At 42.3% G+C, this 12,127-nt stretch overlaps 1 protein-coding gene across 1 annotated transcript in view; it reads left to right on the forward strand.

Moving 5' to 3' along the window:
* Window positions 1-12,127, forward strand: part of LOC126335621 (uncharacterized) — a 127,264-nt gene that overhangs the window by 94,694 nt on the left and 20,443 nt on the right. The gene's annotated exons all lie outside the window — the stretch shown is intronic.

A 12,127-nucleotide genomic window follows, 5' to 3' on the forward strand; every position in this document is an offset into this window, starting at 1 on the left:
AGGAAGGACTGGCAATGAGTCCTGTAGCGATGTGGGTGATGTCCTGACTGTGGAGGGTGTGCATGAGCAAAAGAATTGTTGCTAAAAGCAAAATAGGCTCTTAGTGTTACATAGTGTAAAGTCTGAGGTTCGACCACGGTGGTCAATTATCGAAATGGACAAGTATCTCAGTACGACCACGGTGGTCATGTGTCAGAAAGGACAAGTATCTTCAGTAGCTGAAAAAGCTAACAAGAAACCCTACTGATGCGTATACCTGAGCGATCACTTGTCATGAGTTGTAGTTCCAGGCGTGGAATCCGTTTGACTCAAGGTTACCTCATCAGGAGTGGGGAAAGGCACCAGTGCTATTCAGAGCCCACTGACTGTGGAGGCGATTTGGGGAATGTGGGTCGGTACCTCCGCTGATGTGGTGATGTGGGCCAGCTTCTCCGATCAGTTTTTGCATTTGCTGCATTGGTTGTAATAAAGGCGTAACGTGTGGTGTCATGTCTCTGGTGGCTGGGAACATACTGTAAGAAAAATCTAGCGTCACAACACCAGATTTGTAAAAAGTTGTCTTGAGCACCATCTACTGTCGGAGATGTGAGAAAATTCACTATAAATACGCTGAAAAACTCGTCGACATCGATTGAGCAGACAAAAATTTTAACCTCTTGACGCTTGTTGTTATTGAGTGTTATTAAACCTTACGAACTTTGATTGTCGTCGTTATTTTTTTTATGTGGCCTGTTAGAGCTCACACTGACAGAACAAGTTCCAAGATACAGAGACAATAATGAAAACTTTATTACCAATAACATAATGTCACAGAGTGCAACAGGTCTTCCAAGTGTTATATAAACGGTGAGCTGTCTTTAATACGGGGCCATCAAAATTTTACCTCTGAAGGCGTTTGTGCAGTGAATATGCAACATAGCGCCACTCCGCTACGGGTGTATAAGAACGGACGTCTAGGAAAGGAATCAGTATGTCATTCGTGTCAATCCGACGTGCGTGTGGTAAATGCAGAAACTTGAATTGTGGTGACGTTATTACCAACGTGCTGTTATTCTCCTTTTGGCCGCTGAAGGATAAACAATAATAGACATCAGCATGTCTAACGAAAGCCACTCCACCACACTGGGTGCTGCTACTTCACAAATAGCATTTCACCTTATCGCGAATGTCGTTACGCAACTCGAGTGGGAGAAGTACTAGCCCCGCCCTGTATTTCTGGTCTCTCTGGATGCGATCATCATGCCCTTGATCGCTTAAAACAGAGATTGTATGACCGACAGCTCCTGTTTTTTTTTTTTTTTTTTTTGAGTCATCAGTCAATTACTCTCCTATGTTGACCTCTTCACCTCAGGGTAGCACTTGCAACCTACGTCCTCAATTATTTGCTGGATGTATTCCAATCTCTGTCTTCCTCTACAGTTTTTGCCCTCTACAGCTCCTTCTAGTACCATGGAACTCATCCCCTGATGTCTCAACCGAGCGAGGTAGCGTGGTGGTTAGCACACTGACTCGCATTCTGGAGGACGTCGGTAGAAACTCGAGTCTGGCCATCCTGATTTACGTTTTCCGTGACTTCCCTAAATCGCTTCAGGCAAATGCTGGGATGGTTCCTGTGAAAGGGCATGACCGACGTCGTTCCTCATCCATCCCTAATCCGATGGGACCGATGTTTGATCCCCTCTCCCAAATCAACAAACCTGATGTCTTAACAGATGGCATATCATCCTGTTTTCTCCTTTCAGTGTTTTCCACATATTCCTTTCATTTCCGATTTTGTGCAGAACCTCCTCATTCCTTACCTTATCAGCCCACCTAATTTTCAAAATTCGTCTGTAACATCACATCTCAAATGCTTCGATTCTTTTCTGTTCCGGTTTCCCAATAGTACTGCCATACAATGCTGGGCTCCAAACGTACATTCTGATAAATTTGTTACTCAAATTAAGGCCTACGTTACAAGTAGACTTCTCTTGGCCAGTAATGACCTTCTTGCTAGTGTTAGTCTGCTTGTGATGTCATCCTTGCTCCGTCCGTGATTAGTTTTTTGCTGCCTAGGTAACAGAATTCCTTAACTTCATCTACTTCGTAACCATCAATCGTGATGTTCAGTTTCTCTCTGTTCTCATTTCTAGTACCTCTCATTAGTTTCGTCTTTCTTCGATTTACTGTCAGTCTACATTTTGTACTTGTTAGACTGTTCACTCCATTCACCAGATCCTGTAATTCCTCACAATTTCACTCAGGATAGCAATGTCAGCAACGAATTTCATGTCCTTTCACCTTGATTTTTAATTCCAGTCTTGAACCTTTCTTTTGTTTCCGTCATTGTTTCTTCGATGTACAGATTTAACTGTAGGGGCAAAAGACTACATTTCTTACACCCTTTTTAATCAGAATTCGTGGCCTTCCACTCTTACCGTTTCCTCTTGGTTCTTATACATATTGTATACTATCCGTCAATTCCTATAACTTACCCCTATTTTTCTCAGGATTACGAATATTTTGCACCATTTTAAATTGTCGGAAGCTTTTTCCAGGTCGACAAATCCTGTGAACGTGTACTCATTTTTCTTTAGTCTCGCTTCCATTGTCTGTTGCCTTTACCTTTCCTGAAGCCAAACTGATCCTCATCTAACACATCCTCAGTCTACTTTTCCATTCTTCTGTATATTGTTCTCGTCATCAAATTGGATTCATGAACTGTTAAGCTGGTTGTGCGATAATTGTAGCATTTGTCGACTCCTGCAATCTTCGGAACTATGTGGATGATATTTTTCCGAAAATCAGAGATCATATTGCCAGACTGACACATTTTACACACCAACGTGAATAGTCGTCTTGTTGCCACTTCTCGCAATGATGTCAGAAATTATAATGGAATGCTATCTATCCCGTCTGCCTTATTTGATCTTAAGTCCTCCAAATCTCTCTTAAATGCAGATTCTAATACTGGATCCTCTATCTGTTCTAAATCGAATCCTGTTCCTTCTTCTATCACATCAGACAAATCTTGCCCCCCATAGAGGCCTTCAGTATTTATTTAACACCTATCGGGTTTCTCCTCTGCATTTAACAGTGGGATTCCCGTTGTACAAGTAATATTATCACTCTCGCTAACAATTTCAATCGAAGATCGTTTTGACTTTCCTATACCCTATGTCAGTCTTACAGCCAATCATTTCTTTTCAGATATCTTCACATTTTTCATGTTGCCATTTCGTCTTAACTTCCCTGCACTTCCTAATTATTTCATTCTTCAGCGACTAATGTCTCCGTATGCCTGAATTTCCCTGAACATTTTCGTACTTCCTTCTTTCATCGATCAACTGAAGTAATTCTTCAGTTTTCCATGGGTTCATCGCAGTTATCTTCTTTGTACCTACATTTTTCTTTAAAACTTCTGTGATTGCAGTTTTTAGAAATGTCCACTCGTCTTCTACTGCACTGCCTTCTGAGCTATTCCTTTTTGCTGTATCTAGAGAGTTAGAACGCTGCAAGCGTATCTCGTCACTCCTTAATACTTCGGTATCCATCTGCTTTGGATATTGATCTCTTAAACTTCACCTTACTCTTCATCACTACTGAATTGTGATCTGTCGATATAACTGCTCCTGGGTAAGACTTACAATCCAGGATCTGATTTCGGAATCTCTACCTGACCATGATGTCCTCTAAAATCTTCTTGTACCTCCTGGCCTTTTCAAAGTCTTATAGTGTGATAATCTGTGAAGTGTCTTAATTCGTGGTTCATGGTTGAACACTTTCACCGAATGTTGTTGTTGTGATCTTCAGTCCAGAGACTGGTTGGATGCAGCTCTCCATGCTACTCTATCCTGTGCGAGCTTCTTCATCTCCCAGTACCTACTGCAACCTACATACTTCTGAATTTGTTTAGCGTATTCATCTCTTGGTCTCCTTCTTCGATTTTTACCCTCCACGCTGTTCTCCAGTACTAAATTGGTGAACCCTTGATGCCTCAGAATATGCCCTACCAGTTGATCCCTTCTTCTAGTCAAGTGCCACAAATTTCTCTTCTCCCCAATTCCATTCAATACCTCCTCATTACTTATGTGATCTACCCATCTAATCTTCAGCATTCTTATGTAGCACCACATTTCGAAAGCTTCTATTCTCTTCTTGTCTAAACTATTTATCGTCCACGTTTCACTTCCATAAATGGCTACACTCCATACAAATACTTTCATAAATGGCTTCCTGACACTTAAATCTATACTCGTTGTTAACAAATTTCTCTTCTTCAGAAACGCTTTCCTTGCCGTTGCCAGTCTACATTTTATATCCTCTCTACTTCGACCATCATCAGTTTATTTTGGACCCCAAATAGCAAAACTCATTTACTACTTTAAGCCTCTAAGCCTAATGCCCTTAGCATCACCGGATTTAATTCGACTGCATTCCATTACCCTCATTTTGCTTTTGTTGATGTTCACCTTGCATTCTCCTTTCAAGACACTGTCCATTCCGTTCAACTGCTCTTCCAGGTCGTCTGCTGTCTCTGACAGAATTATAATGTCATCGGTAAACCTCAAAGTTTTTATTTCTTCCCCATGGATTTTAATTCCTACATGGAATTTTTCTTTTGTTTCCTCTACTGCTTGCTCAATATACAGATTGAATAAAATCGGGGATAGGCTACAACCCTGTCTCACTCCCTTCACAACCACTGCTTCCCTTTCATGCCCCTCGACTCTTATAACTGCTATCTGGTTTCTGTACAAATTGTAAATAGCCTTTCGCTCCCTGTATTTTACCCCTGCCACCTTCATAATTCGAAAGAGTATTCCAGTCAACATTGTCAAAAGCTTTCTCCAAGTCTACAAATGCTAGAAACGAAGGTTTTGCCTTTCCTTCATCTATTTTCTAAGATAAGTCGTAGGATCAGTATTGCCTCACGTGTTCCAATATTTCTACGCAGTCCAATCTGATCTTCCCCGAGGTCGGATTCTACCAGTTTCTCCAGTCGTCTGTAAAGAATTTATGTTAGTACTTTGCAGCCGTGGCTTATTAAACTGCTAGTTCGGTAATTTTCACATCTGTCAACACCTGCTTTCTTTGGGATTGGAATTATTATATTCTTCTTGAAGTCTGAGGGTATTTCGCCTGTCTCATACATCTTGCTCACCAGATGGTAGATTTTTGTCAGGACTGGCTCTCCCAAGGCTGTCAGTAGTACCAGTGGAATGTTGTCTACTCCGGGGGCCTTGTTTCGACTCAGGTCCTTCAGTGCTCTGTCAAACTCTTCACGCAGCATCGTATCTTCTATTTCGTCTTCATCTACATTCTCTTCCATTTCCACAATATTGTCCTCAAGAACATTGCCCTCGTATAAACCCTCTATATACTCCTTCCGCGTTTCTGCTTTCCCTTCTTCGCTTGGATCTGAATTTCCATCTGAGCTCTTGATGTTCATATAAGTGCTTCTCTTTTCTCCAAAGGTCTCTTTAATTTTCCAGTAGGCAGTATCTATCTTACCCCTAGTGAGATAATCCTCGACATCCTTACATTTGTCCTCTAGCCATCCCTGCTTAGCCATTTTGCACTTCCTGGCGATCTCATTTTTGAGACGTTTGTATAACTTTTTGCCTGCTTCATTTACTGCATTTTTGTATTTTCTCCTTTCATCAATTACATTCAATATCTCTTCTGTTACCAGAGGATTTCTGTTAGCCCTCCTCTTCTTACCTACTTGATCCTCTGCTGCCTACACTATTTCGTCTCTCAAAGCTACCCATTCTTCTTCTACTGTATTTCTTTCCCCCATTCTTGTCAATCGTTCCCTAATGCTCTCCCTGAAGCTTTCTACAACCTCTGGTTCTTTCAGTTTATCCAGGTCCCATTTTCTCAAATTGCCACCTTTTTGGAGCTTCTTCAGTTTTAATCTATAATTCATAACCAATAGATTGTGTTCAGAGTCCACATCTGCCCCTGGAAATGTCTTACAATTTAAAACCTGATCCTATATCTCTGACTTACAATTATATAATCTATCTGATACATTCTAGTATCTCCAGGGTTCTTCCGTGTCTACAGCCTTCTTTCGTGATTCTTGAACCAAGTGTTAGCTATGATTAAGTTATGCTCTGTGCAAAGTTCTACCAGGCGGCTTGCTCTTTCATTTCTTAGCCCCAATCCATATTCACCTACTACGTTTCCTTCTTTCCCTTTTCCCACTATCGAATTCCAGTCACCCATGACTATTAAATTTTCGTCTCTCTTCACTATCTGAATAATATATTTTATTTCATCATACATTTCTTCAATTTCTTCGTCATCTGCAGAGCTAGTTGGCATATAAACTTGTACTACTGTAGTAGGCGTGGGCTTGGTGTCTATCTTGGCCACAATAATGCATTCACTATGCTGTTTGTAGTAGCTTACCCGCGCTCCTATTTTTTTCATCATCCCTATTTTTCATTACCCCTATTTGATTACAAATCAATAATAACCCCGTATTCACCTGACCAGAAGTCTTGTTCCTCCTGCCACCGAACGTCACTAATTCCCACTATATCTAACTTTAACCTATCCATTTCCCTTTTTAAATTTTGTAACCTACCTGCCCAAATAAGAGATCTGACATTGCACGCTACGATCCATGGAACGCCAGTTTTCTGTCTCCTAATAACGACGTCCTCCTGAGTAGTCCCCGCCAGGATACTCGAATGGGAGACTATTTTACCTCCGGAATATTTTACCCAAGAGGACGCCATCATCATTTAACCATACAGTAAAGCTACATGCCCTCGGGAAAAATGACGGCCGTAGTTTCGCCTTGCTTTCAGCCGTTCGCAGTACCAGAACAGCAAGGCTGTTTTGGTTAGTGTTACAAGGCCAGATCAGCCAATCATCCAGACTGTTGCCCCTGCAACTACTGAAAAGGCTGCTGCCCCTCTTCAGGAACCACATGTTTGTCTGGCCTCTCAACAGATACCCCTCCGTTGTAGTTGCACCTACGGTACAGCTATCTGTATCGATGAGGCACGCAAGCCTCCCCACCAACGGCAAGGTCCATGGTTCATCGCAGAGAATAAATTTCTATTTTCAGATGGTCTACAGTTTGGATGGATGTCCAAAATGCAGAATCACAGGAAAACTCTAATAGTGCTGGAATGTTTCCAATCACGCGTCCGCGTGACCAGTACAGATTTGCCAGCATTGCCGTGGAGTCTAAGGTCGCAGCGTGTTGCTCGGGGCAGCAGCTGGCAGACAGGCAGCCAGCAGCCGGCTCTGAAGGCGCTGGTGCCAGTGCTGCCATTCCAGCCAGCACTCACCTGCCAACACATCAGCTGGCTTCGACAGGTGATGCGCGTGGTACTGGAGCATGGCCACCCAGCGGTAGCAGGTGTGTCCCAGGTAGCCGGAGGGGCAGGTGTATAGCTAGGATACAACAATATGTGTAAAGGTAATTCAGTGCACCGTATTGGGAATTACAACTTCGTAAATGAGATACCGTGCTTGACACATGGGATAGTATAGCTGTCCTTATATTGTGAATACTTCCTTTAAGAAACTTACAGATAAAATTATGGCTCTAAACCATAATCAGAAAAGAGGAAACCTAATAATATGTACTGAAACTGGAAGTGACAAAAGAAGAAGAACAGCTCAGAGCAAAGATTTTTGTGGTAAAATATCTTCTTTACTTGGCTCACTAAGAATTTGATGTATGGGAGTTCAGCTACTTTTACAAATTTTATACCGAGTGAATCACCTGAAAATTGCGTGGCACATTTTGTGTAAATGTAAAATGCTGTTGATTGCGGCTTTCACAGAATGGCTTGGTAGCCAGGGTGTCGTACTGCTAGCCAGAAAGTGTATTTTTTTGTGCAAACATACACTTTTTAAAATGGAACAGTCTCTATTACCATTAACATATTAAAAGTAGAGTAAATTAGAATGTTAGTGGTGTTTGTTATAACATTCTAGTGTGAGTACGAGATATCACAGTTTGAAGAATTTCCTTTCCGATACTTGTTTGTGCCAATCAACCTGCATAGTTGCTAAGTACGATGTTATGTTTGCTTACAGTACGCTTGTGTGTCCCCTGCGACTTGCCAGTCAGAAAGGTTGTGTCGGTCCAAGCAGTAGGTCCTGAGTGGATGATGGAATTTGTCAATGCTGAAAAGGCCGACATTCTTATTGTGTATGGAGAGTCTAGGAAGAATGCGGCGTATGCGACAAAATATCGCAATAGGCGTCAACCATCTCGGCAATTATTTACCAACCTCTTCAACCAATTATGTAAAAGTGGAAGTATAACAGCGAAATAACGTAACAAAAGGAAACAAGTAACGACAGAAGAGGGAGATATTAACGTTCTTGCTGCTGTTGCAATTTATTTGCACTTTACCTCCAGTGCAGCTGTTCGAGAAAACGGCACAGGCTAGGCAAGTGTCCTACGCGTTCTCCCTCAACACAGGTTCCATCCCTATCACATCCCTCTCCGCTAAGAGCTGCATAGAAACGATTCTGTACATGAGCATTAAGACAGGATACTCCAGATGTATCATGTATCTTGTTCAGTGATGAAGCCTCATTTACCAATCTAAGCCAGAGAAACCGCCGAAATATTCACTATTGGTCTCCTGACAATTCCCGTTGGCTTCGTGACGTGAAACGTCAGCGTCGGTAGTGTGTAAACCTGTATTGTGGAATAGTGAATCATAGGCCCGTTTCTTACGGACGGAACACTGAAATGGCACAAGTATCGCAGCCTCCTAACAGACCATCTTCCGCGAAAGCTAGACGACGCTGCTCTCCCGACTAGGAGCAGCCTGTGGTACCAGCAAGGATGGCTGACCAGCCCTTAGTGAATGAAATATTGATGCATGGCTACACGAATTGTTTTCAAGTCATTGAATTGGACGCAGAGGACCTGTACGTTGGCCAGCCCGTTCGCCAGATTTAACGGCTGTAGACTTTTTTCTGTGCTGAAAGCTGAGAGACGCTGTCTACAAGGACACGCCAATTACTCCCTATGATATGCAACGACATATTATTGCAGGCTGCTCGGACGTCTCCGCTGAGATGTTAGTACGTATGCAGCAGTCGATCCATAGTCTGGAAGCGTGCATTGCCGCTGCCAGTTGTCATTTTGAACACAACCTGTGATGGTCAGTTTTGTTGTTTCTGGTCAGAATCCACACAACTAGTGTATGTACTAGTGTTGTTCGTCAGTGTGTGCTACGAAAATTGCCGATGTGGAAAGTTTTCAAAATTCGGTATCTCAGGGAAACGCACTAGGAGCCTGCAACAAACACCACTGACATTCTAATTTACCCTACGTTTAGTTTCTTAATGTTAATAGCAATTTTTCCACTTAAAAAGTATGTGTTTGCAAACAAAATACACTTTCTACGTATTATCACAATATGTGTATTGCCTAACAGTACGAGCCCCTGCCTACATCATTGGATGTGCACTCCATCGCATCACCTCGCGATTCTTGCACAACTTATACTGTATTCTTGTATCCAGTCAATTCCAAAAGCTTTTACTCCTTACAACTGCAAAGAGTCCTGAATCTTATCTCCATATTTATTATTGTCTTTTAATACAAAAAAATCCTTTAATGACCATCTACAAAATGTATCCCTATCACATTGCAGAAAGAGGCTTAGAACAATCCTTCGCAATTCTCAAAAGCACAGAAATTAATAATAATCTATTGTCAAGATGCTAAAATTAAAAATAATTAAACATTTTATAATTACACCGACGCCACTTAACAGTTAAACCTCGCTTGTCCAGTTGTAAGTGTTGTGACATGTTGTCAGAAATGATTATTTCACATGTAAAATGTAAGAATTGAAATATATTTACAGTCAAAATGAACACTTATCTTTGGTTTTACAACGTCTTGTCTTTGCTGTGACTGTGGGTCAGAGCGTAGTTACATTTATATACAAAGACAGAACCAGTGTAACACTTGTGCTAAAATAGACTGTCGTTGGTAACACACCTCGAAGCACTGTTCAATAGACACACTTTCTCGCAGTGACAGACCAATCTGTGAAAATGGAGTGAAGATTCCGCCGATCGTGTCTTTCCCAGATTCCGCCTTTTTCAGGTACGGAGAGACTACAGACAATTACATTGCATGTCGCAAAAAATTGTAAGTGACCAAAACCGGTGGACTTCAGTCAGTATGATAGCGCAACGAATGACTAAAAGGCAACTGCTTAACTTTCAATCTGTAAGATCAAGTAGACTCTCTGAATATCAAAATAATGTAGACAGGTTACAATTAGAGTTTCAAATGGTTCAAATGGCTCTGAGCACTATGAGACTTAACTTCTGAGGTCATCAGTCCTCTAGAACTTAGAACTACTTAAACCTAACTAACCTAAGGACATCACACACATACATGCCCGAGGCAGGATTCGAAACTGCGACCGTAGCGGTCGCGCTGTTCCAGACTGAAGCGCCAGAACCGCTTTGCCACACTGGCCATCGATTTACCGTTTCCTCAGTTATAGATAATGATAAGCACATACAAATTTAATTAAGGGAAAATTATATATATATATATGGTGGTCCATTGATAGTGATCGGGCCAAATATCTCACGAAATAAGCGTCAAACGAAAAAACTACAAAGAACGAAATTTGTCTAGCTTGAAGGGGGAAACCAGATGGCGCTATGGTTGGCCCGTTAGATGGCGCTGCCATAGGTCAAATGGATATCAACTGCGGTTTTTTTTAAATAGGAGCCCCCATTTTTATTACATATTAGTGTAGTACGTAAAGAAATATGAATGTTTTAGTTGAACCACTTTTCTCACTTTGTGATAGTCACAAACATATGGCTCACAATGCAATAAATACTCGAAGAGATGTCTATCAACCTCAATGCATTTGGCAATACGTGTAACGACATTCCTCTCAACAGCGAGTAGTTCGCCTTCCGTAATGTTCGCACATGCATTGACAATGCGCTGATGCATGTTGTCAGGCGTTGTCGGTGGATCACGATAGCAAATGTCCTTCAACTTTCCCCATAGAAAGAAATCCGGGGACGTCATATCCGGTGAACGTGCGGGCCATGGTATGCTGCTTCGACGATCAATCCACCTGTCATGAAACATGCTATTCAATACCGCTTCAACCGCACGCGAGCTATGTGCCGGACACCCATCATGTTGGAAGTACATCGCCATTCTGTCATGCAGTGAAACATCTTGTAGTAACATTGGTAGAACATTACGTAGGAAATCAGCATACACTGCACCATTTAGAATTGCCATCAATTAAATGTGGACCAATTATCCTTCCTCTCATAATGCCGTACCATACATTAACCCGCCAAGGTCGCTAATGTCCAACTTGTCGCCGCCATAGTGGATTTTCCGTTGCCCAATAGTGCACATTATGCCGGTTTACGTTACCGCTGTTGGCGAATGACGCTTCGTCGCTAAATAGAAATCGTGCAAAAAATCTGTCATCGTCTCTTAATTTCTCTTGTGCCCAATGGCAGAACTGTACACGACGTTCAAAGTCGAGATGACAGGCATCTTATCCGCATGGTTGTAACGGATCGCAGCCATCTCTCGATCCCTGAGTCAACATATGGGGACGTTTGCAAGACAACACCCATTTGCACGAACAGTTCGACGACATTTGCAGCAGCATGGACAACCAGCTCGGAGAACATGCGGTTACCCTTGATGCTGAATGACAGACAGGAGCGCCTACGATGGTGTACTCAACAACGAAACTGGGTGCACGAATGGCAAAATGTCATTTTTTCGGATGAATCCAGGTTCTGTTCACATCATGATGGTCGCATCCGCGTTTGGCGACATCGCGGTGGACACACATTGGAAGCGTGTATTCGTCAACGCCATACTGGCGTATCACTCGGCGTGATGGTATGGGGTGCCACTGGTTACACGTTTCGGTCACCTCTTATTCGCATTGACGGCACTTTGAACAGTGGACGTTACATTTCAGATGTGTTACGACCCGTGGCTTTGCCCTTCATTCGATCCCTGTGGAACCCTACACTTCAGTAGGATAATGCACGACAGGTCCTGTACGGGCCTTTCTGGATACAGAAAATGTTCGACTGCTGCCCTGGCCAGCACATTCTCCAGATCTCTCACCTA

This window comes from Schistocerca gregaria, chromosome 2 (genome assembly GCF_023897955.1).
Source record: "Schistocerca gregaria isolate iqSchGreg1 chromosome 2, iqSchGreg1.2, whole genome shotgun sequence".
NCBI classification, from domain to species: domain Eukaryota; kingdom Metazoa; phylum Arthropoda; class Insecta; order Orthoptera; family Acrididae; genus Schistocerca; species Schistocerca gregaria.